This window comes from Muntiacus reevesi, chromosome 2 (genome assembly GCF_963930625.1).
Source record: "Muntiacus reevesi chromosome 2, mMunRee1.1, whole genome shotgun sequence".
Lineage (NCBI taxonomy): Eukaryota > Metazoa > Chordata > Mammalia > Artiodactyla > Cervidae > Muntiacus > Muntiacus reevesi.
In genome coordinates, this window is record NC_089250.1 from 11,575,000 (window position 1) to 11,597,485 (window position 22,486).

Sequence of the window (22,486 nt, forward strand, 5' to 3'; positions counted from 1 at the left end):
ACACTCAGGCTGTTGAAGGTTCTTCAGAAACCTTCAGATCAGAGATGGTTCAAAATTTAACTTCAGCCAAGTTCTTCTCCAAGCTACAGTGTCTTTCAAACTAAATGAGTAGAAACAACTGGGGTTTTATTCTGATGACTCCCACCGAGCAAGCCTAGTTTCTTCACAAGGAACATGAGGAAAGGCTTCCCTGGTAAAGAATCCTCCTATAATGCGGGAAACCTGGGTTAGATCCTGGGATTGGGAAGATCCCCTGGAGAAGGGAAAGGCTACCCACTCCAGTATTCTGGCCTGGAGAATTCCATGTGCATGGGGTCACAAAGAGTCGGACACGACTGAGCAAATTTCACTTGACTAACACGAGGAAAGGCGCGGAGTGGGGGAAGCCACACGGATTTAACTGAGGGATGAAATGTGTCTGTTGAGAAATCCTTTCTTGGGGGAGAAATATTTGTAAAGTGTTTACTCAGTGCGTGGTGAGTAGGAAATGTGTTTCTCACCTATCTACCCACCTCTGAGTTTTCCAAATTTCTTCTCACACCACAAAACCTGACCCTCCCGTGGCCCCAAAAAGCATCACTGGTTCCCCACTAAAGACACTTGAAGAAGTGGCTGAACACCCAACTGTTATGGTGAGGGAAACGTGCTGGTCTCATCAGAACAGGGATTCCACTGTGTGTCTCTAGACACGTTGCCCTGCTTTAAGAGATGAGATTTTTCAGGAAAAAGTCATAGGCTGTGTGGAGGAAGTGAACAGGACGGCACAGGAAGTGGGAGAGAGTGAGGCGGCCAGGCTGCCCGCAGCTGGCCTCACCACCCAGCAGAGGGGCATCGGTTCTGGGCCAGTGGCCGTACCCACGGCCGGCAGAGGACCAGCTGCCAGTTGTGTGTCAATCACTCAGCATGGAGTGGAGTTTCTCTGAGCCCTCACGGTCTGCCAGTCACTCATCGTCCTGGAGACCACCCCATCCCCATCCAGGATGCAGGACCCTCCCGACACCCCCAAGAGGATGAGGAGAATGTGAACAACTTGCCCCACCTCTAACCCAGAAGGGACTAAACAACAGCAATTTGAATGGCCGAGTGGGCCAGCAGTTGCAGAGGAACCTGTGACATAACATGCATAACATAACATGCTGAGTCACTTCAGTCATCTCTGACTCTTTGTGAGCCTATGGACTGTAGCCTGCCAGGCTTCTCTGTCCATGGAATTCCCCAGGCAAGAATACTGGAGTGGGTTGCCATGCCCTCCTCCAGGGAATCTTACCGACCCAGGGATCGCACCCGAGTTTCTTAATGTCTCCTGCTTTGGCAGGTGGGTTCTTTACCATTAGCGCCACCTGGGAACCCCGTCACTTAATTAAATTCTGGTCACTGTAATAATCATAACAAGGCAAGAAATGCAGTGTGGTGGAAAAGGAAGGAAGCTGGGTCTCTAAATTGTAGCTCCACCAGCTTACTAGCCACACAGTTTTATTACAGTTACTTATCTAAGACATAGCTTCCTTTTCTGTAAAATTTGTAAAATAATTATTATTTTACTGATTTGTTTTAAAATTATGTGAAATAACATATCAAGGTAACTTGCAGAGCACCCAGCACATAATAGTCCTAGAATAGATGCTAGTTCAGCTCCTTTTTTCTCTGTCCAGAAAAAGCAATCTTGGATGTCCCTTAGTAAATGAGTGAACAAATAAACTGTGGTAAATTCAGACAGTGGAATGTTATTCAGGGCTAAAAAGAAATGAGCTATCAAACCAGAGAAGACAGAGGAAACATTAATGCATATTACTAAGTGAAAGATGACAATCTTAAAAGACAACACATTGTATGATTCTAACTATAAGACATTCTAGAAAAGGAAAAACTATGAAGGCAGTAAAAAAAAAAAATCAGTGGTTGCCAAGGGTTAGGGAGGCTGGAGAGATGAATATTCGGAGCACAGAGGATTTTTAGGGCAGTGAAATTACTCTGTATGATACCATAATGATGGATACAATAAATAAGTGTGTAAAGATTGTTCAAGTCACTTCTCCAAAGAAGATATCTGATTATCAGCAATCAGTTGAAAAGGTGCTCAAGACGACATTAGACATCACAGAAAAGCAAATCAGAAGCCACGTTGAAAGAGTCCATTAGAATGGGTAAAATAGATACAACACTGACAATACCAAATGTTGACAGGGAGCGACTGTAACTTGCTGACATTACTGGTGGGAGTGAAAATAACGCTGTTACTTTGGAAAATTCAAAGTTTTTAAAAATGAAGTTAAACATATACCTGCCCTACGATCCAACCATCCCACTCCTGGGTATTTATCCAGCAGGAGTGAAATCTTGTGTCTATGAAAACACTTAAACATTTATAGTAGCTTTAAGTAATCTCAAAAACATTATGTTGAACAAAAGAAGATAAAACAACACACACGCACATTGATTCCACTTCTATAAAGTTCAAGAAAAGACAAAACTAGTATACAGAAAGAAATTAAGCCAGGGTTTGTGTGTGGTGGGCAGGGCTGGCTGCAAGGAATCAGTGAGTAATGAAAATGATGGGTCCTTGGGTGTACACCTTCGTCCTGATGACAAATTGAAATGATAATGGACTCCTCACAGTTCAGGCACACAAAAGTGGAGTCAGGGGCCATGGAAGACCTGCTCTCAGACACTTCCCCACACCACCAAGAACTTGAATTTTCTCTGAATTGCACCAAACTTAAGGACACCACCAACCGTTTTCAAAACAATACCTGCCATCGCTTCTCGGCCTTTTGGCTAAGATCAAGTGTAGTATCTGTTCTTATCAGTTTAATATCTGATACGTCCTCTATCCGAGGACAATATATTAAATGGATTTTTGGAGCTGGGAGTTGGAATAGGAGCTTGCTCCGTCCACTCCGCGCATCGACCTGGTATTGCAGTACTTCCAGGAACGGTGCACCCCCTCGGGGGAAACAAACAAACAAAAAAAAACAATACCTGCCAGTAGCTGCAAACTGATGGTCTCAAGGCCACCCTTGAAACTGTGCAGCCTTTTCAGATGTCAACCAGTTGGTACTCAGCAAGCACCCTTAAGCTTGCCAGCTCCAACCATAATTCTTGGTAAACAAGTCCTGCTGTCACTAACTGTAACCTTGGTTTTCCCTTTATAAGCCTCCCTTATTTTATTGTTGGGGGTAGAGTGGGGGAGACAATTCAAGGGCTTCTTTGCTTAGTTTTTATTGGAGTCTAGTTGCACCACAATATTGTGTTAGTTTCTGTTGTACAGCATGATGAATCAGGCAGAGATGTACATAGATCCCCTCTTTTTCGGACTTCCTTCCCAGTTAGGTCACCACAGAGCATAGAGTAGAGCTCCCTGTTATATAGTAGGTTCTCATTAGTTATCTATTTATACAGAGTATAAAAAGTGTCAGTCCCAGTCTCCCAGTTCTCACCACCCTTGCTCTGTCCCCCTTGCTCAAGGGCTTCTCTGGGGTATCCCTAACAAACCCCAAATAAACACCTTTCTATTTCAATCAGATCTCCATTTCTGAAATTTTTGGTTAATGGCCAAAATTCATCAAAATTGTACACTGCAGATCTGTGCATTTCACTGCAAGTAATTTTACTTCCAAAAAATCAGTAAGAAGTATACAGAGCAACTCTCACAATTATTCACTAGCACAAGGAATCAAGGATTGACCTCAGATGCATTCAGAATCTGACAACTCAATCACAAACCAAAAAAGTTTCCAAACACAGAAATTGGAAAAGAACAAGGCAAATTGCCCTTGGGACAAGTTGGTGTCCTTAAAAACTATTTACGTGGGGATATGCTTTTTTTAATTAGGCCCTGGAAATTTCCGGGATCATCATAAATTAGCCTGAGCATCGAGGAGGTCATGTGGGGACAAGGGAAAGTCAGAACTTCTTACTCCCACAGACTTGCTTTTTATCAAAGCAATTTTCCTGGAATCTAGAAGCAATGAAACTTCCCTGATCTATAACTAAGAACTAGTAAAGAACTTGACTATAACCCTTTGCCCTGGAACCATGCAAAGACTGATCCAGATGTCATCTGGAGAAGGTGGGGTGGGAGGGTGTTCAGCAAAGGCAGACAGAGGGTGGGGTGTTCTTTTTAATAGGATTAAATCTGGGATTTTTTTTAAAGTCCTTCTCAGAGAGGTCATAAAAGAAACAGCAGTACAACATCTTAAAAGGAAAAAAAACGAATGGAAAATGCCTCTTCTCTCCTGAAATCTTGCAGAGGAGTGAGTGAGTGAAAGTTGCTCAGTAATGTCCGACTCTGCAAACCCGTGGACTGTAACCCGCCAGGCTCCTCTGTCCATGGACTTCTCCAGGCAAGAACACTGGAGTGGGTAGCCATTTCCTTCTCCAGGGGATCTTCCTGACCCAGAGGTCAAACCCAGGCCTCCTGCATTGCAGGCAGATTCTTTATCATCTGAGCCACCAGGGAAGCAGAGGCATGTTGAAGGACAATTCTGTTTGTGTGACTCAGCAAAATGTCTTTATATCCCCTTTCCTCGTATTATCCTTATGAATTTTCTTCCCACATAGCATGGCAGCTGCTCTCATTCCCTAGTTTTACTCTAAAATTTTCAGAGTTCAGCAAAGGGACTTTTTCCGCCTTTACTCTTGTACCCACATTTCCAAATCTATTTCCTGTTTCCACCAGAGGCTCTGCCTTTCTAACAGAAATCTTTCTCTGCTCTCCACTCTGCCCATTTCCCCAACTCAGGAGGCAAACACAGAAAAAGTTTTTGCAAGTGGGAAGGGAACTGTTTTTCTCTCTGCCTTTTTAAAGCATCGATACATTTCTAAATTGGATGTTATCTTCTCTTTGGAGAGGATTGAAAGTGTGTGCTGCTTCTGGAGTGGAGAAGAACTGTGTACATTCCTAGTCTGGTGCAGGGACTTGGGGTGAATGCTCAGAGCTCGGACTGGGGGCCCAGGCAGGGTCCTACCAGGGGCTCAGAGAAACACTGATATGGTCTTGCCACCTCCGACCTTTCGTGTGGGCAGAGGAAGAAAGAGAGCCAGTGATTATCATTAATCCTGCAAACCCCAAGAGCTTCCACTCTCAGAGAGTTAAAATTGAGCTCTTCTGATGTCAAAAGTGTTTCCTGTCTCATTTCAGATTTTAGCTGAGACAGGTAATTGGAAAGACACAGGCGGGACCCCACGCACGTGTCCCTCCGCCCTGCACCCACCCCACCTCCATCCACACTGGCCCGGGTGCACCTCCCCTTGGGATGTTTGTAGGTGTGTGGCCTCCGGGAATTCCCTGTTCAACTGAAGTGCAGGAATCCGTGCACTTTCAGCATCTCCAGCTGACACTGGCGACAGTCACTGAGGGCTGCCTTGCTCTGGGCTGTGTCACCACGCAGGTCTGGGAGGAAGGTGGACGAGGGTGGGGGCCCCTGGGTCACTCGCTGCTTCTGGTCTCCGTTGTTTTGTTTTCCCTCCAGTGGATTGCTGGAGCCTCACCTCCTCCATCTCACCATGCCCATGCCGGGGGAGAGAGCACTGAGGCGTCCGCTTGATGCGCTGCAACAGACTAAGGATCCAGACCAGCCGTTCTGTCTCCCAGGCGTCTGCTCTGTCCTTTCTTGCTTCTTCTGCTTCCCGCCCCCCCACCTCTTTTTTTTTTTTTTTAAAGATTTATCTATTTACTTTTGACCGTGCTGGGTCTTCATTGCTTTGCGTGGACTTTTCTCTAAATGTGGCAAGTTGGATGCCCAGGCTTCTCACTGTGGTGGCATTGCTTAATGCAGAGCGCGGGCTCTAGGCACACAGGCTTCAGTAGCTGTGGCTCACCAGCTCTAGGGCAGGCGCTCAGTAGTTGTGGCGAACAGGCTTGGTTGCTCTGCGGCAGGTGGGATCTTTCCGGACTAGGGGTTGAACCCATGTCCCTTGTGTTGGCAGGCAGGTTCTTATCCACTGGGCCACCAGGGAGGTCCTGCTCTCTCCTTTGGAATGTTAGACCAAACCATCAACCATCTGCTGCTGTTTCCAGAAGGACAGCTCCTACTGCGTGGGTTTCCAATAAAAGATGAGAAACTTGGTGATGCAGGGCATTCACTTCTCTTCCTCTACGCGGCCGGTCACCCAGTCGGAGTGACAAGAGCTGCAGACCGGGGCTTCCTAATTGGAGTTGGGATCCTGATACCCTTTCTCTCGTTTGGCATGTACTCTCAATGCCACTCCCCCCAACATAAAGCTATCCTTTGTGTTTTGCCATTTTGTTTTTAGAAGAGAATAGAACTAAGATGCAGGCTTCCCCGGTGACTCAGTAGTAAAGTGCCAATGCAGGAGATGTGGGTTCAATCCCTGGGTTGGGAAGATGCCTGGAGAAAGAAATGGCAACCCACTCCAGTATTCTTGCCTGGAAAATCCCATGGATAGAGGAGCCTGGGGGGCTATAGTCCTTGGGGTCCCTAAGAGTTGGACATGATTTAATGGCTAACCAATGGCAACAACAAAGAACTAAGATGAGTTTTGGGCTGAGGTGTTTTTGTGTCCCTTGAGTTAACCAGAAATACCAACACCTGGAGGGAAGTCACTCCTTTGAGCGGGAAGTCTGATTCTCTAGAGCTGGGAGGACTCTGCTTCACTTGTGTGCAGCAGAGCCTCTCACTCTTTGACATGCAGACATGTGGCCTGCGGGGGGCTTGTTGAAATGATAGGGTGAGTGTGGATGCTGAGACGATTTCTCACGAGTGCCTCGAAGCTGCCAGGGGCTGCAGCCACATTCAGTATCTAGCAGTGGCTGCCCCCTTCCTGGGGGCTCGCCACCCCCAGGACCCCACCAGCAGGGTCCTTAGGCACTGCTAAAGCTGCTTCTGGAGCACTTTGTTCCCAGGAAAAGCATCTGAGAGGGTGCACTGAGAACTCCCTTGGCTGGAGGAAAGGTGGATGGGTGAAAACAGTTGTGGATTAGGTGAGTGTTTTTTTTATTCTTTTCTGATGTTGCTGAAAACAAAAGAGCACTCCTATAGCCCCTGTGGCCTGTGTGAGTAACACGAAAGACAAGGAAAGGGAAGAGGCTTCGAAAGGATGTGGACAAGGTCTGAGATAAGATTCTTCACCTTGCGAGTAAATCAAGGTCAAGTTATGTTTGCCCGAACAGCCAGGCCAGCTCTGAGCGCCTGGCTTCATCTGTGTGCCCATCTGCCTGGCCATCCATTTGCTAGAGATTGGGGGTAGACATCAGAATGGCTCACTAGGCACAGAAACTTCTAGGTGACGGTTTACTGCACTTTACACGTGGGACATAGGAGCCATTAAAGTTTGGGGCACTGGATGAAGAAATGGCATGGTTCTTGACCTCAAAACACTCATCTGTGTCAAATCTAAGAAGAACCCCGAGATTTGTAGTTGTTGCTCAATCACTAAGTCATCTCCAACTCTTTGTGACCCTGTGGACTGCAGCACGCCAGGCTTCCCTGTCCATCACCATCTCCCAGAGTTTGCTCAAGCTCATGTCCATTGAGTCAGTGATGCCATCCAACCATCTCATCCTCTGTCACTCCCTTCTCCTCCTGCCTTCAATCTTTCCCTGAGGAGGGCACCTCATCGGGACACCTGATGGAGCTTCAGCTTCAGCCTCAGTCCTTCCAATGAATATTCAGAGATTTATCTAAATGTAAGAGACAGTCTCCAAATTCCTTGGGGAGCCCACCCAGCAGTCTGAGCCTCAGAAAAAGCAGGTATTTCGGGTGCAAACTAAAATATTACAGGACATATTTACCATTAATCTCAATAGGATCCCAGGATCTGAGAGCTGGGAGAGACTCCAATGATAATTAAGGTTAACCTGCCCTTTTGTTGATTAAGGAAATAGGCCTCGTTCCATTCGACGAATAGCTGCAAACCTGGGACAGGACAGAGCCCCGACTTCCGCTTCAGTGCTTCCCCATCGCTAGCGTCAGGAACGAGCGCGCTTGTCACCAGCGGTGGAAGCTCCTCTAGCTGGAGGCAGGGCTCTGCCTCTACTATCTGGGTCACTGGGAAGTGTTTGTGAAGTGTTGTGGTTGAATTCAGATCATTATCTTTGAAAAATTCAGAGCTCACGTCCTCCATTTGGGGCTATTTATATAACAGTAGCTGTGACATCTGAGCCCCGCCTGTGACTGCTCCTTCATAGAGATTACCTTCCAAGCTCACTGCAACCCTCAAAGGGAGAAATTGTCACCCCACCTTACACGTCAGAGAACTGAGGTTCAGAGAGGTTCAGTCAGTTGCCTGAAGTCACACAGCTCAAGGTGATGAGACCAGAATCACAGGAAATCCTACTATTACTGCCTTCATGCCTACCTTTTTTTTAAAGGAATGACTTTTTCTTTCTTTCTTTCTTTTTTTTTTTTTGCAATAGAGAATCTGCTTGCAATATAGGAGACATGAATTCAATTCCTGGATTGGGAAGATTTCCCTGGAGAAGAAAATGGCAACCCACCCTAATATTCTTACCTGGAGAATGGACAGAGGAGCCTGGCGGGCTACAGTCCATGGGATTGCAAAGAGTCTTATACGACTGAGCGACTCACACTATTTCTTTTTTTTTTTTTAATAGCTATTTTTGGCTGTGCCTGGTTTTCATTGCTTCTCAGGCTTTCTCTGGATGTGGTGGGTGGGGGCTGCCCTTGAGCAATGCGCAGGCTTCTCTTGTTGCGGAGCACAGGCTCTAGGACATAGACTTCAGTAGTTGCAGTTTCCCGGCTCTAGATTACAGGCTCAGTAGTTGCAGAGTATGGGCTTAGCTGCTCCACAGCACGTGGGATCTTTCTGGACCAGGGATTGAACCCTGTCTCCTGCACTGGCTGGAGGATTCTTTATCACTGAGCCACCAAAGAAGCCCCCTTATGCCTACCTTTTAAAAAAGATCTCATTTTTACTTTCAGGAAATAATTTCAAATGGAAAATTTAAATGTGTCAGAAGAAGCAGGGATGAAGAAGACAGCATGTGGAGAGAAGGTTTGCATGGACCCCAGGTCACCACAAAAACACAGAGGGTGACGCAGTTGTTTTCTCTGTAGGAGTGAGATTCAAAGTGTTGAACAAGCAGAATAGAGGGAGTCAGGAACCAATGTGAGGGATGCCAAGGTAAGGGTGAAGCCAGCGTCCCACAGCCCCCATCTGCCATACGGTAACCCTTCAGTTGCTGATGTGTGGGAGGAGCCAGGGGAAGGAGTGCAGATGGATCATTTGAGAAGTTCAAAGAGCAGATATTGACCAACAAAGTTGGACATATTTCAATTATTTAAACAACCAATATGACAAAGGCAGTGATTCTCAAACCTTTTGGTGTTAGATCTCCTTACGCTTTCAAAAATTACTGAGGACCCCACCCCAAAGCTTTTGTTTTTGTAGATTATATCCATCATTGTTTGCCATCTTAGACATTAACACTGGGAGAGTTTAAGAGTACATGTTTATAATTCGTCTTAAAGTAACAATGACAAGCCCTCACAAATATGCCCTGATTGGATCCTGACAACTACACCATGAAGAAGATATTATCATGATTCCTACCATTTTACAAATGAGACACTGAGGCACAGTGAGGTTTGGCGAATTGCCCGAGATTGCCCAGCAAGGTCGCCTGGCTAGAGGACCCTCAGTGATGAGGCTAAAGACTTGTCTGGGCTTCTGAGCTGAGGTCTTGGCAAGGATGCTGTGCTGCCCCGTCCAGACGCCCACCTCTAGCCCTGAGCTCAAGTCACCTTCACCTTCCCATCTGACCATCCTCTGGTGCTCCAGCTGTGCTCAAAACCTACTATTTCTTCTTCTACTTAACTTGCCATTGGGATTTTAGTCAACACAATTGGATGAAAGAACACGTAGGAGCCTAAATACTAGAAAGAAAAGAAGTGGAGCTATCTGTACTTGCAAATATTATGATAGTGTGTCCAGTAAACCCAAAAGAAGCAATGGCGGTAGTGATAAAAGAATGAAATGATTTTAAAAGATAGCAAATGATCTGTGTGTGTGTTCCAGCTGCTCAGTCGTGTCCGACTCTTTGCGACCCCGTGGACTATAGCCTGCCAGGCTCCTCTGTCTATGGGGTTCTCCAGGCAAGAGTACTGGGGTGAATTGCTATCGATAGTGATACTGAAAAAGCGTGGCATGGAGTGAGGAGGAGAGAAGCACTTTTGGGATACTGTTTGGATAACGCCAGCTAAGGAGTGCGGAAAGATGAATTGTAAAGGGAACTATGTGCAGAAAGATAGATCGCAAAGGAATTAGGTTGAGTGAAAACAAGCCAGTTTCAAAGGTTACATATCATGTGATTCCATTTGTCTCGTAGTCTTAAAATGACAAAATTATAGAGATGGAGAGTGGCTCAGTGTCTGCCAGGGGTCAGGGAGGATGGTGGCCTGTGGCCATGGTCACAATAAGGCAGGGGAGGGATCTTGGGATGGGAACTTTTGTGTACATTGGCTCTGCTCATGGTCACAGAAATCTACACATGTGGGAAAGTCACATGGAAATAAAGACATACGTGCATGAATGAAAGCATGTAAGACTGTTGAGGTCTGAGCAAGACTGATAGATTGCAGTGAGGTCAACTTCCTGGCTGTGATACCATGCTATAATTGTGGGGAGGACGGAATGAAGGCTGTACTGGATCTCTTGATATTGTTATTTACAACTGCATGAAAATCTATAATTATCTCAAAAAGTTAAAGACAAACAAGCACTCAAACAATCCTCTGTTCTTCTTCTTGTCCCCGTTTCTTTTAAGGGTCGGCTCATGCCCGTGAGGCAATGCTTCAGTTGCCTTCAGGTCCCCTCGCCTTTGCCTTCGGGTACAATCCCTTCCCACGAGTCGTTGCTTGGACCTCTGCAGAATCCTGGCGGACGGCGCCGCCTCCATCTCCTGTACCGTCCACCCTCGCCTCCAGCCCTACCGACTGCAGACCTGCCAGAGCAGTAGCATCTTATCCTTTCCTTCCACCTCCCATCTTTCCCTGCTTCCAATATGTGTTTTCAAATGTCACCAGTTTTGCGCAGTGGCAGTATCGTAGCCAATGAGGTTTATCTGAGCTAGCTGAAAAGGAAAAAAGACCATCAAGTCAGGGACTTGACTGGCTGTTCAGTAGTTAAGAATCCTCCTTACAATGCCAGAATTAGATCCCTGGTCAGGGAACTAAGATCCCACATGCCGTGGGACAACTGGGCTCTCGAGGAGCAACCAAGGTTGTGCGCCTCAGCTAGAGAATCTGTGTGCTGCAACGGAAGATCGCGCATGATGCAACTAAGACCCAACACAGTCAAATAAATAAATATCTTTTAAAATTAAAAAGCATTGAGAAGTCAAGCATCCTAGCATCCCAGAGCACAGAGTGACTGTACTAGTGCCATAGTCAATGGCTGCAGCTGCAGATCTCTCCAGCTCCGTGATCGAACTCTGGGTACTACAACCACCCTCCTTCTTTCTCCTTTGATTCAGGAAGTGGGTTTCTTAAGCACCAGACTCGGCTTTTGACAGGAGGGATTGACAATATTTCTTTTCTTTACTTCAGGAATCAAGTCTGCCAGTCAAACCACAGTTGGCAGATTCCTCAGCACTATTAAGGAGCGTGTGACCTTAGGGGTTTCTTAGACGCTCCAGGTCCTCCAGGTCACTGCCTTTGCCAGGCTGATCCATCCTCTGGGTCTCTTGGCATGGTGTCCCTGATGGGGAAGCCTTCCCAGCCTGTGAGTCAGGTCAGGAGGAAGGCTGGTCTCAGCTTTGCCATGTTTGGAGGATGAACAGTGGTTCACCTGGCAGAGAGAATGTCAGGCTCAGGGGAGTATGCGTGTCTGCTAAGTTTCTTCAGTCGTGTTTGACTCTCTGCGACCCCATGGACTGTAGCCAGGCTCCTCTGTCCCTGGGATTCTCCAGGTAAGAATACTGGAGTGGGCTGCCACGGCCTTCTCCAGGGGATCTTCCCAATCCAGGGATCAAACCCACTTCTCTTATGTCTCCTGCGTTGGCAGGTGGGTTCTTTCCCACTGGTGCCACCTGGGGACTTTAAGGGGAATGTTTTCTGGAGAGTGAATGGCAAGAGTGTGAACGACAGAGATGCGTCCATGAAATTAATGTAAGCGGAAGATTTCAATATCTGACCCCCAGGTCTTGATGTTGCTATTATTATCTCTGGAGCAGGGTTGTTTTTAGGACCAAATGATAAGAGATATAAGCTTTGTGAGCTGGAAAAAAATATCTAAAATGTTAATAACTTAAAGCTTTGTTGTGTCAGAACAAGGAAATGGAGATTCTTTTGATCTTATCTTCTAAGAACTATTTGTGGGAATTCTGGATCTGTTTCCTTCCTCTCACCTGCATTCACAATGACCTTCACATCTAGTAAAGTACGGTCAGCTTCCTGATCACTGCCCACTGACTTACCATTGTTGAGTTTCAAAACTTCTGGTTATTTCTGGTTGCTGTTGCCCGTCCATGTCACCTACTGTTTATTTAAACTATTTCCTCAATGCAGGCAGCGATAGGCCCTGAATGAATGCTTGAGTGTGTTAGCAATCACATCGATAATGTGGTCCTTTAATTCATTCAGTCAACACAGATCCATCTTCACTCAGCATAGGTGCTGAGGCGTGCACACTCAGTCATTCAGTCATGTCCAACTCTTTGCAACTCCATGGACCGTAGCCCATCAGGCTCCCCTGTCCATGGGATTCTCCAGGCAAGAAATACTGGTGCGGGTTGCCATTTCCTTCTCCAGGGGATCTTCCTGACCCAGGGATTGAACCTGCGTCTCTTATTGTCTCCTGCATTGCAGGTAGACAATTCTTTACCACTGCACCGCCTGGGAATCCCCCACATGCTGAGGGAAACGTGGCAAAACCAAGTTTAGGGTCACCGGGCTGTGGGGCTGGGGGTGGGAGTGGGGTTAAGGCAGGTTAATGGCATCAAAGAAAAGGTTGCCTGACTCCCCAGGTGGGAATAAGAGGGGGCGCTGTGTGCTCTTTGGGGGTGGGGGGGACTCAGTGCAGCTGGGCTTGTTCTATGGTACTGAGCATCCTTCACTCGTGAGTTCTATATCTGACCCACAGTTTCTGAGACCCGCCTGGGCCTCTCAGACCTAAGAGTCAGAGTTTCCACAACTCAAGAATGAGAACATATTCTGCCTTAATCAACACTTGTTACCAAGAAAAACGGGGAGATGGGTGGGAAAAGAGTTATTTTCTCTTTATGTTAGAAGTGAAGAAAGGAGACTGAGAACCAGCAGCATTCCTGTCCCTAAGTCAAAGCCATCACGTTTGGGGGTCTCCAATGCTCCTGCGAATGAACTGTTGAGGGTGGTGGTTTTGTCCCTGGGAGGCTTAGCTGATAGCAAGCTTCTGTATGTGAAAGAGTTAACCACACATTTACCGCAGAATGTCAACCCGATGAAAATTAAAATGTTGTCAGATAAGAAAAACAAGGTGTGTAGAAATATACCCATGTTCTTTCTCTGAAATCGAAAATCAGTTTTCCTTCAAACCTTTGAAACCTGTTTCTTGGGACGAAATAATGGTTTCAGCAGAAATGTGCTACGTTGGTGAATCCCACCTGCCATCTTCCCCAAGGGGAGCCTTCAGAGAATTTAGACCGTGGAGTCGTGGAGATTTTCAACTCCGTAGCCTCAGAGTTTCCACTATTCTAAAGAATGCCAGGTGCATAGGTGCAATGCTGGGTAGAAACTCAAGACCCAAAGGGAAACACAGGACAGAAGAAAACAGAAGAAAGTCACAGGAGAACATGGAGGCGTCTCGAAGGAAGAGTCACTCGTCAGAACCCACACCCCGTTCAGGTGTCGTGCAGGGGCCGGCTGTGTCAATATGGGCCCTGAGTGTGCCAGGCGCCCCAAATCCATGTGTCCTGGGAAGATGAGGGTCAGGTTTGCCAGTAGCCACTCCCATCTCCTGGGGTATCTCCCATACCCATCACTCTGGGCACACTTCTTCCTGCCTGCTCTCAAGAATACACTCAGTTTCAAACAAATGTTTGGATTCACATTCATATGAAGAAGCCTTCCTGCCTGGTGCAATGGTGTCAGGAGGTGGGGCATTGGGTGACTTGAGGCTGTGAGGTTTGAACCTCAGAGGTGGGTCTGGGTCCCCTAGGAGAGGCACGAGAAATCCTCTGGGGGGAAACCATAGCCCTCCCCCAAACCCCATCACACCGGCCCCCCGTCTCAGATATCAGCCCCTAGGAATAAAGTGAGGGGTGAGCTGTGCTGTTCTAAGGCCCCCAGACCATGGTATTCTGCTAGGACAGCCTGCTCGGACGAAGACATCATTGTGCATCTTGGATGGCGACCAGCCTTTCCGTGGAGAACGTCAATCCCACTACGGAAATGGAGGCCACAGGCCAGCTGGAGGTAAGGTCCTGGTTTGGGTTCCGAGGTTCCTGGTGCTTTGGAGGCAGCCCTGATCTGCTTGTCTACTGTGATTGGCCTAAGATGGGTTCAGTGTAGATCAACAACAGCCTGAATGTGTTCCCCAAATCCACACATCAGTAGGTGAGGCCCCACAGAGAAGAGGGGGGATGAGGCTGTGTCTGAGTGAGCTGATGAGGGGGTGGCCACACAGGATCTGGAGGAGGTTTTTAAGATTGTCGCGTAAACGAGGCCTGGAACCCTCTCCTGCACTCCAGGAACTGGCCTCAGAAAGGCAGCCTAAAATGAAAGGCTTTTGATGAGTTTACTCTGTGGGCTCAGCTTGGGTTGTCCCCCACTAAGCTAGCACCGAAGAAACAGGTTCCAAGATCCCCAGAAAGTGAAGTGAAAGTGTCAGTCGCTCTGACTCTCTGTGACGCCATGGACTGTAGCCCACAAAATTCCTCTGTCCATGGAATTTTCCAGGCAAGAATACTGGCATGGGTTGCCAATTCCCTTCTCCAGGGGATCTTCCCATCCCAGGGATCAAACCTGCATCTCCTGCATTGGGAGGCAGGTTCTTCACTGTCTGAGCCAAGTTCCCCAGAGCACCTTTTAAAGTATCAGCTCTAGGGACTTCCCGGTCCAGTGGCTAAGACTCCAAACTGCCAGTGCAGAGGGCCCAGGTTTAATCCCTGGGCAGGGAGGTGGATCCCACAAGTCACAAATAAGAGTTTGCATGCTGCAACTAAGACCCAGTACAGCCAAATAAATAAATAAAAATATCTAAAAATCCACGCCATTTCTGCCTTCCCTAAATTCGTAGGTAGCACTCGCAATTGTGGTCTCTGATCAAAGCCATAGGTGAGCACTGTTCCTTTCAAGGGACACCCACCTTAGGAGCTTTGACCACAGGTGATGAATTTGTAAGGGGTTTTCATGTTGGGCTTCCTCTTATTGAATTTAAATCCAAGGTGGCAGCATTTTCGAAGGACATGGGAACTAGGACCTGTTTACCATGATTCATGGGGAATTGCTTTGTGCTGAAAAGAATAGATGGGAGCCGTCAAGGATGTAGTCTTTGCAGCATGAACTACATAGAGTTCCTCCCGTGGTGTGAGCGATGCCTTCAGTCCCGCTGGTGAACGGACGGGACGCAGTAGGGGAGCAGGTTGGCTGGTGGGGAGCCTGAACGGCTCGATCAGCACAGGGTGGAAGGGATGGCGTTTCACCCTGCTCTGGGGTGTTTATTAGCCACAGAATGTCAGAACTGAAAGGGACTTAGAGAGCCTCTCTGCCATCTCCTTGGATGCACAGAGAAAGCACCTGCTCTGTCCAAGACGTGGCAGTCACCGTGTGCTGGCCACTGATCCAGGCACACAGCTGACTCTCCCTGGTCCCCACAGCCACCTCTGTAGTAGGCTGTTATGAACATTCATGACAATTAATATGATGACTATTTTATAGTCCATTATTATAAGCAAGACATTGAATATAGAATAAAGTGAGATACACAGAATGCTAGTGTTATTGATACAGCTGTAAATAAGAATCATTTCGGTGATTAATTACTGGATGGCCGTCCCTACCGGCTCCGTGTTATACACAATGCAGTGAGCTGGCAGCGTCAGGGTCCTGCCCAAAGTCACACAGCCAGTTCTAGGAGGCCAGGATCTGAAGCCTCAGGGGGAGGCGCCCGTGATCGCATGCGCCCACCTTTCCTCCCTGTGTCTCAGCTACTTCCTGCCCCTGTGGCCACGGTAGCCTCTGGCCTCCTTCCATCCTGTCCCCTGTGTGTCCTGTGAGGCAGGAAGGCTGTCTCAGGCACCTGGGACTGGAGTTTGGGGGGCTGGAGCTTGGAGAGTGGAGAGTGGGTTCTAATATGCTGAGATGGTTCAGACTGGACCCCTCAGGGACTGGGCCTTTGTAAGGAGCGTGGGGCCAGCGAAGTGAAAGGAGCCGGGATTCCGGGCAGGTTCCCTGGGCAGCTGGAGGTGGTGATGGTGGCATCTTTCATTAAAACTGGAGATAACAGAGGATGAGCAGGCCGGGGTGGCGGGGGCGCCCAGCGCTGGCTGTACTAAATTTGGGAAGCCTGTGGGAAAGCCCCGTGGAGAGGTGCTCTGGCTCTCAGCCGTGCAGATTGCAGGCCCAGCAAGCGATGCTTACTGAGCACCTACTGTATGCTGTTTACCTTAGGCATGCTGCCTTGTCCCACGGCAGCTGAGGCCGCTGGAGGCTTGAAGGACCGGCCCACCCCCGGCTCTCCCCCAGGTCACTCAGCACCCTCAGGGACTGCACCCCTTCCCCCGTGCCACCTGCCAACAGTCATACACACAGATAACAGGGCTGATGCCCTGAAGCCCAGATGGCTCCCATCCCTGCAGCCGCTCTGTAGCGCCGGCTCCTCCCCAGCTACAGTCCATGCCCCTGCACTTGGCCCGGCTCCATGACCAGCTCACAGCTCCGCCCCGCGGGTGCTCCCCCACCTGGAGGACCATGCTGTGTCCTCTGTCATTAACTCGCTCGAGACTTCGCTTCCCCCTTCCTGCCTTCTGCCTGTCCTGCAGGACCCCTCCTTGTCACTTTGCTCTGGGAAGCCTCCTTGCCCCTTTCCTCTGGGGTTGGGCATGCTTCTGCCTTCCTGGACCACCTGTGCTCACAACACCCGTCCATCAGCTGTCCCCACCCTGCTAGTGCTGGCAGAGAATGGTACCCAGTGATGGTTTTACAGGAAAACAGGATCTGAATCCAAGCCCTATGGAATCCCAAGTTCCTGAGCCCTTTCTACTCTCCCCAGATGCTTCCCTGTTGGGAAGAATTCCAAGTAGGCAGATGAGATGTGGTAGATTATAAAAGGGGAGGTGTCCCTAGGTGCCAGGCTTTGAAATCATAGGTGAGGAAGCTATGTTTGCAGAACAGGAGCCCTGCCGGCTGGAGTGGCTGGAGCTGCGGGAGGTCTGATGTGCAGAGGACGTTCAGATGGACCAGGTCAGAAAAAATATGAGATGCCGGGCAGAGGACTCATGCCCCACATGTGGCGGGGGAGCAACGTGATCAGGGAAGAGGCATTGCGAATGTTGATTTCGGAGGAATTAATTTGGGAGTGGATCAAAGAGTGACTTAAAATAAGAGACAGAAAACTTCCCTAGGAAGCCCAGGGGAATTGATGAGACCAGTTAACTGCCTTCTTCCTCTGTACAAGGATGGAGCAGGTAGCCTGGCTCCATCACTCTCTGGGGTGTGTGAATGACTGCCTAACAACTTCAGTTTCCTCGTCTGTAAAATGGGAATGATCCCAGCGGTACCTGATTCACAGTGTTGTTGTGAGACTTCGGTAAGATCACAGGTGTAGAAGGCACAGCCGGGTGCCTGGTGGACCCACAACTCCTCTCCCAGGAGGAATAGGAGGAGCAGGAGGGTGGGAGTCTCTCCGCAGGAGCCCACTGCAAACTCAGGCTAGAGGAGTGAGACAGGAAGCCCTGGGAGAGGGAAAGTGAAACTTGACGGCCTGGCGAGTGAAAGGCGTTGAAAGTCAAAAGTGAAATAAAGGGCCTGTTAGCACATCTGAGCCGAAAACGCTCACCTTTGCGGTCCCCCGCACTCCCCTGGGTGACAGCAGGATGTCAGCGGAAACTGCCCTCGTATCGTGAAAAGGTGTTGGGGTTTGTAACTTTTTTTGGTAGTTGTTTGTTTTGCTTTCCACTTGAAATAAGGAGTTTTCTCTTCACGAAGATCCTTTTATTCTATATCAGACGCTGAGCAGAGGTGTCACTACCGCAGGGGCCGGAAACAGATACCACACTCAGCTGGGTCTGCAGGCGCTACTGGTTTCACCCACTGGGGAAGCCGCCAGCCTGCCGCAGCCAGGACGGGCGCCCGCAGCACAGCCTCCCCCGAAACTCCCGGGAAACTCACAGGGCCCTGGGCAGGAAGAGGCTGACGTCAGCCCAGGCCGCGGGGATTTCAAGCAAAACTTGTAAAAACGGCTCCTCTGCCCTTTAACTGTGTCACAGTCTTTCTCTGAGGAGATAGACCAATTCACTCACTTGGGGACCAATTCACTCCAATTTCATTTCATGAAACTATGTGTATATAGTTATGCACAAATATATGTACACATTGTATATATGTATATATATCCGCACACACACATATGTATGTGTCTATATCGTGTGTATATACATATATGTATATGCACAGAGTGTATATATGTATATTTGTGTATATGTATGTATACACATGGGCTTCCCCAGGTGGCTCAGTGGTAAAGACTCCGCCTGCCAATGCAGGAGATATGGGTTTAATCCCTGAGTCAGGAAGATCCCCTGGAGAAGAAAATATCAACCCACTCCAGGACTCTAGCCAGGAGAATTCCATGGACAGAGGAACCTGGGGGACTAGAGTCCATGGGGTTGCAAAAGAGTCAGTCACAACTTAGCAACTAAACAAACATATATATATATACACACACACACATCTAGACACATATATGTACATAAACACACACATATATGTATATATCCACAGTACATATATGTATGTGCATACACATGTATGCTATATATAGCAAGTGTATACATTCACAGCATGTTTATACAACCTGTATATATTAGGTTGGCCAAAAAATTCATTCAGGTTTTTCTGAAAGATGTTACAGAAAAACACAAACTATTTTTACAAACCTAATATGTATATACGTGTATGTGTATATATATATATGTGTGTGTGTGTGCATATATATACATATATAGTTTAAAAAAACACTGTTCCTTTTAAGTACCTAGCATGACCAGACTGACTGGGCTCCCTTCATGCCTGTCTTGGGGAGGCAGGTCCTTCCTGGGTGTTTGAAATTGGGGAGTGGCTCACACATGGGTGAGGAGGTGCCGCCTGTCAGCTTCACATGTTATTGGTGTTTCTACAACACCTGTGGGCTGTGGGAGCCATCTGTTTCTCCTTTAAGGAATATAACTGCTCCCACCAAAAATGTTCCTATTTTCTCGGTCAGGGAGTTTCTTGAGCAAAGGAAAGCTTCCACACAGTTTCTGACTATGCTGTTCTAAACTTAAAATCCATGGTGTTTGATTTCAATAGCTTTAGTAATTAGTAATGACAGAGCAATGCTTTCAGCCCTTGTTTCTGTCCCAGGTGTTAGGACAGTGAGGCAGTTCTTGAGTGACAATGTCCAGGGGCTTGCGTAAGAACAAATGCCTGTCTGTGTGGCCATCCACTCTTTCTTTGTATTCACATTCTGGGACTCAGCTAGGTTGGCATTATCTGTGTGATATATTTTTCTCCTGCTGGATGGTGGGTTCCTGGAGACCCAGGGCTGGGTTGCACCCATCTCCTGACCCTGTATATGACACATTAAGCCTTTGCTTAATAAATGTTCGCCAAGTGAATGAATGAACAAAGGAATGACCGTCCCCAGCCCCCCTCCTGTGTCGCCCTGTCCTGTGTGTCTAGCTCAGTGGTAATGTTTTCACTCCAGAGAACTTCACAGCAGAGCGAACTCCCTCCATCATGCCTTGAACACACACCTACCCTCACCTTTGTTTTCTTACTGCTGAGGCCACAGAAAGCAGGGAGGCTTCTGACGGAGGTATCTATTTTGGGCCCAAACAGAAGAGTGGGTGATTCTGTGGGCAGAGATTCCTGAACATGGTGGTGTTGACTCATGCCTGAAGGTGCTCAGAATTTCCTTGCTTCGTGGGCGGCTGGGGCAGACGTGGCTTGACTCGAGTGCTTTCTTTGAAGCCCAGTCAAATGCAGGAAAGACACCCCGAGCTGCTGTTTGGCGGGTAGGAGGAGGGGGAGAGCAGGATTTAGAGAATTTAAACTCAGGGACTCGGCCGGCCTGGAAAGGCCAGCCCCTCGAGCAGACGGCAGGCAGTTACTGGACGTCTGTTGTTGGATGCGGTCGGAACAGGCTTTTCATTTATCGACAACCACAGGGGCAGTGGGGCCTACTCAGAGCAAACTTTCACAAGGTGAAAGTAATCTTCTTTATTAACAGCAGTTTACGAGAATCATCAAGAATGCAGGCCCTGCATGGATCCAGCCTGGCTCCCATCTGGCACCCCCCACCCCTGGTTGTATTCCCGTGATAACTGATTCACCTCTGTGAGCCTCAGTTTACTTGGTACGAAAGGGGGTTGAGAAAAGGTAGACCTGATTTTGAGGATTAACAGAGGCAACACAATGTTTTCAGGTAGTGCCTATGAGAGAGCTGTAAATATGAGCTCTTCTCATAATCATTTGTGTTTCAAACGTTTCTTGGGGACTTTCCTGGGGGTCAGGGGTTAGAACTTGGTGCTTTTACTGCCTGGACCCAGGTTCAGTCCCTGTTTGGGGAACTAAGATTCCACAAGCCTTTGTAGAGCAGCACCCTCCAAAAGTGTTTCCTGGCACAAGGCTAAAGGCAAAATAAGCCTCAAAGGGAAAAGTGGGTGCTGGGATCAGGGTTTGTGCGGGGCCTGCCCCAACCAGCCAGCCGTTCTGCAGCTCACAGCCTCACTCGCCTTCCTCATCTCTCTCTCTCCCGAGGGCCTCCTGGAGTCCAGTGAGCTTGCCATGCTCTTTAGGGTAAAGGGACCCATCACCTCCTTAGCACTGACTTTGTGTTCTTTAAAAACCTGCTTGTCTTTCTTCTTCTTTGCGGAAAGAAGCATTTCACACTTCCTAGTCTCCTGATCCACCCAGCCCTTTCGTTGTATCTGGAGTTGGGGGTGGGGAAGGGGGTAGGCGGAGGCCTGACTCCACTGGCCTGCACCGGCCACCCCATTCATTCTCAGTGGCCTTCTGGTCACCCTGCCTGGGGCATCCACACTTTGGTGCCTTAGAGTTTCTGCTGCCTGAAATCTCCCTGGGTCCCTGGCCCTGGGCTGGGTGCTGCAGGCACCATGGCTGATGGAAAGCCAGGTGGACAGGATGGGTTAGGGGCAGACGGTCACTTGGGCAGTTGGGATAGAAGCCCCGGCCAGACAGAGGTCGGGGCAAAATTTGAATGTGGGGAAATAAGACCCCAGACTTCTTGACTGTTACCAAGAGGTGTCATGAGGTCCTAGTGATGCTGACTCAGTGGCCCATTGTAGGAGTGCAGACTCCAGACCACAACGATGTGTGTTACTAGAGGATCAGAGTGAGAGGGAGAGAACCCAGATGCCTCTTGTCAGAGCAGAAGTACAGTTTTTACAGGATCAATAGGCATTTGAGCTTCATTTTGTTCAACAAGCAACCAACATGGAGCAGGAAATATTTGACATGTGGGGCATTTGTTTCTTTGCCCTCATGAACGCCTCAGTTTTCAGTTTGTTGTTCAAGGAGCATGACTCACGTGTACACCTTTAGCCACCTCGTTAGGAGACACCACCCCCCAGCCAGCTCCTGAGATTCACAAGCGCAAACTCAGAGCCACCTTCTCCGAGAAAGCTTTCTGAATGCCCTGGGAAGCACCTCTGGATGCCATGGTGTCTTCAACTCTGCCACCTTTCACACTGAGATGTTCACTCTTGTGTCTTTCCCAGAGTGCTTTTCCCATTTTAGTTGCACGTTCTGTGTGGGGTGGACACAACACCTGTTTCTTCTCTCCTGTGACAGCCTTGCTACTCAAAATGGGGTTCAGGCACCAGGCACTCGGATCTCATGGAGGAGCTTGTTTGAACCAGAATCTCCTCCCTCACCCCAGATATCCTGAATCAGAACCTGTCTCACAACAAGCCCTCTGCCTCACCAGTACTACAGGTGATCTGTAATACATTGAACTTTGAGAAGTACTATACTAGGGCATCTATTCTCAGTGAATAAGGATAAAACAATGGACTCGGACCAACCATGGAATCACTGTTCTGTGGATTTCAATCCTAACTGCATCTTGAATCATTTGAGAAGCTTAAAAATGATAATAGCCTTAGTTCTAGTTCTAATCCCCAGAGAGTCTGACCTAACTGGCCTTGGGTGGGACTTGGACATCATTTGTGAAAGTTTCCCAGATGCACACTTAATGTGCAATTCGTGCCAGAAACCACTGCTCTAAATACATTTCCCAGTTGGACTTGTGTTTTTTCACTGATGGAAGCAAATCCCAGAGTAAGCTCCAAACAAGTCAAAAGCCG

General features: G+C 48.2%; 1 protein-coding gene and 1 non-coding gene across 2 annotated transcripts in view; one reads left to right on the forward strand and one right to left on the reverse strand.

Moving 5' to 3' along the window:
- IL2RA (interleukin 2 receptor subunit alpha) overlaps window positions 1–22,486 on the reverse strand; it is a 44,597-nt gene that overhangs the window by 15,807 nt on the left and 6,304 nt on the right. The gene's annotated exons all lie outside the window — the stretch shown is intronic.
- LOC136161930 (U2 spliceosomal RNA) lies at window positions 2,756–2,946 on the forward strand. The gene has a single exon (XR_010661816.1). It is a non-coding gene; the product is annotated as a U2 spliceosomal RNA (small nuclear RNA).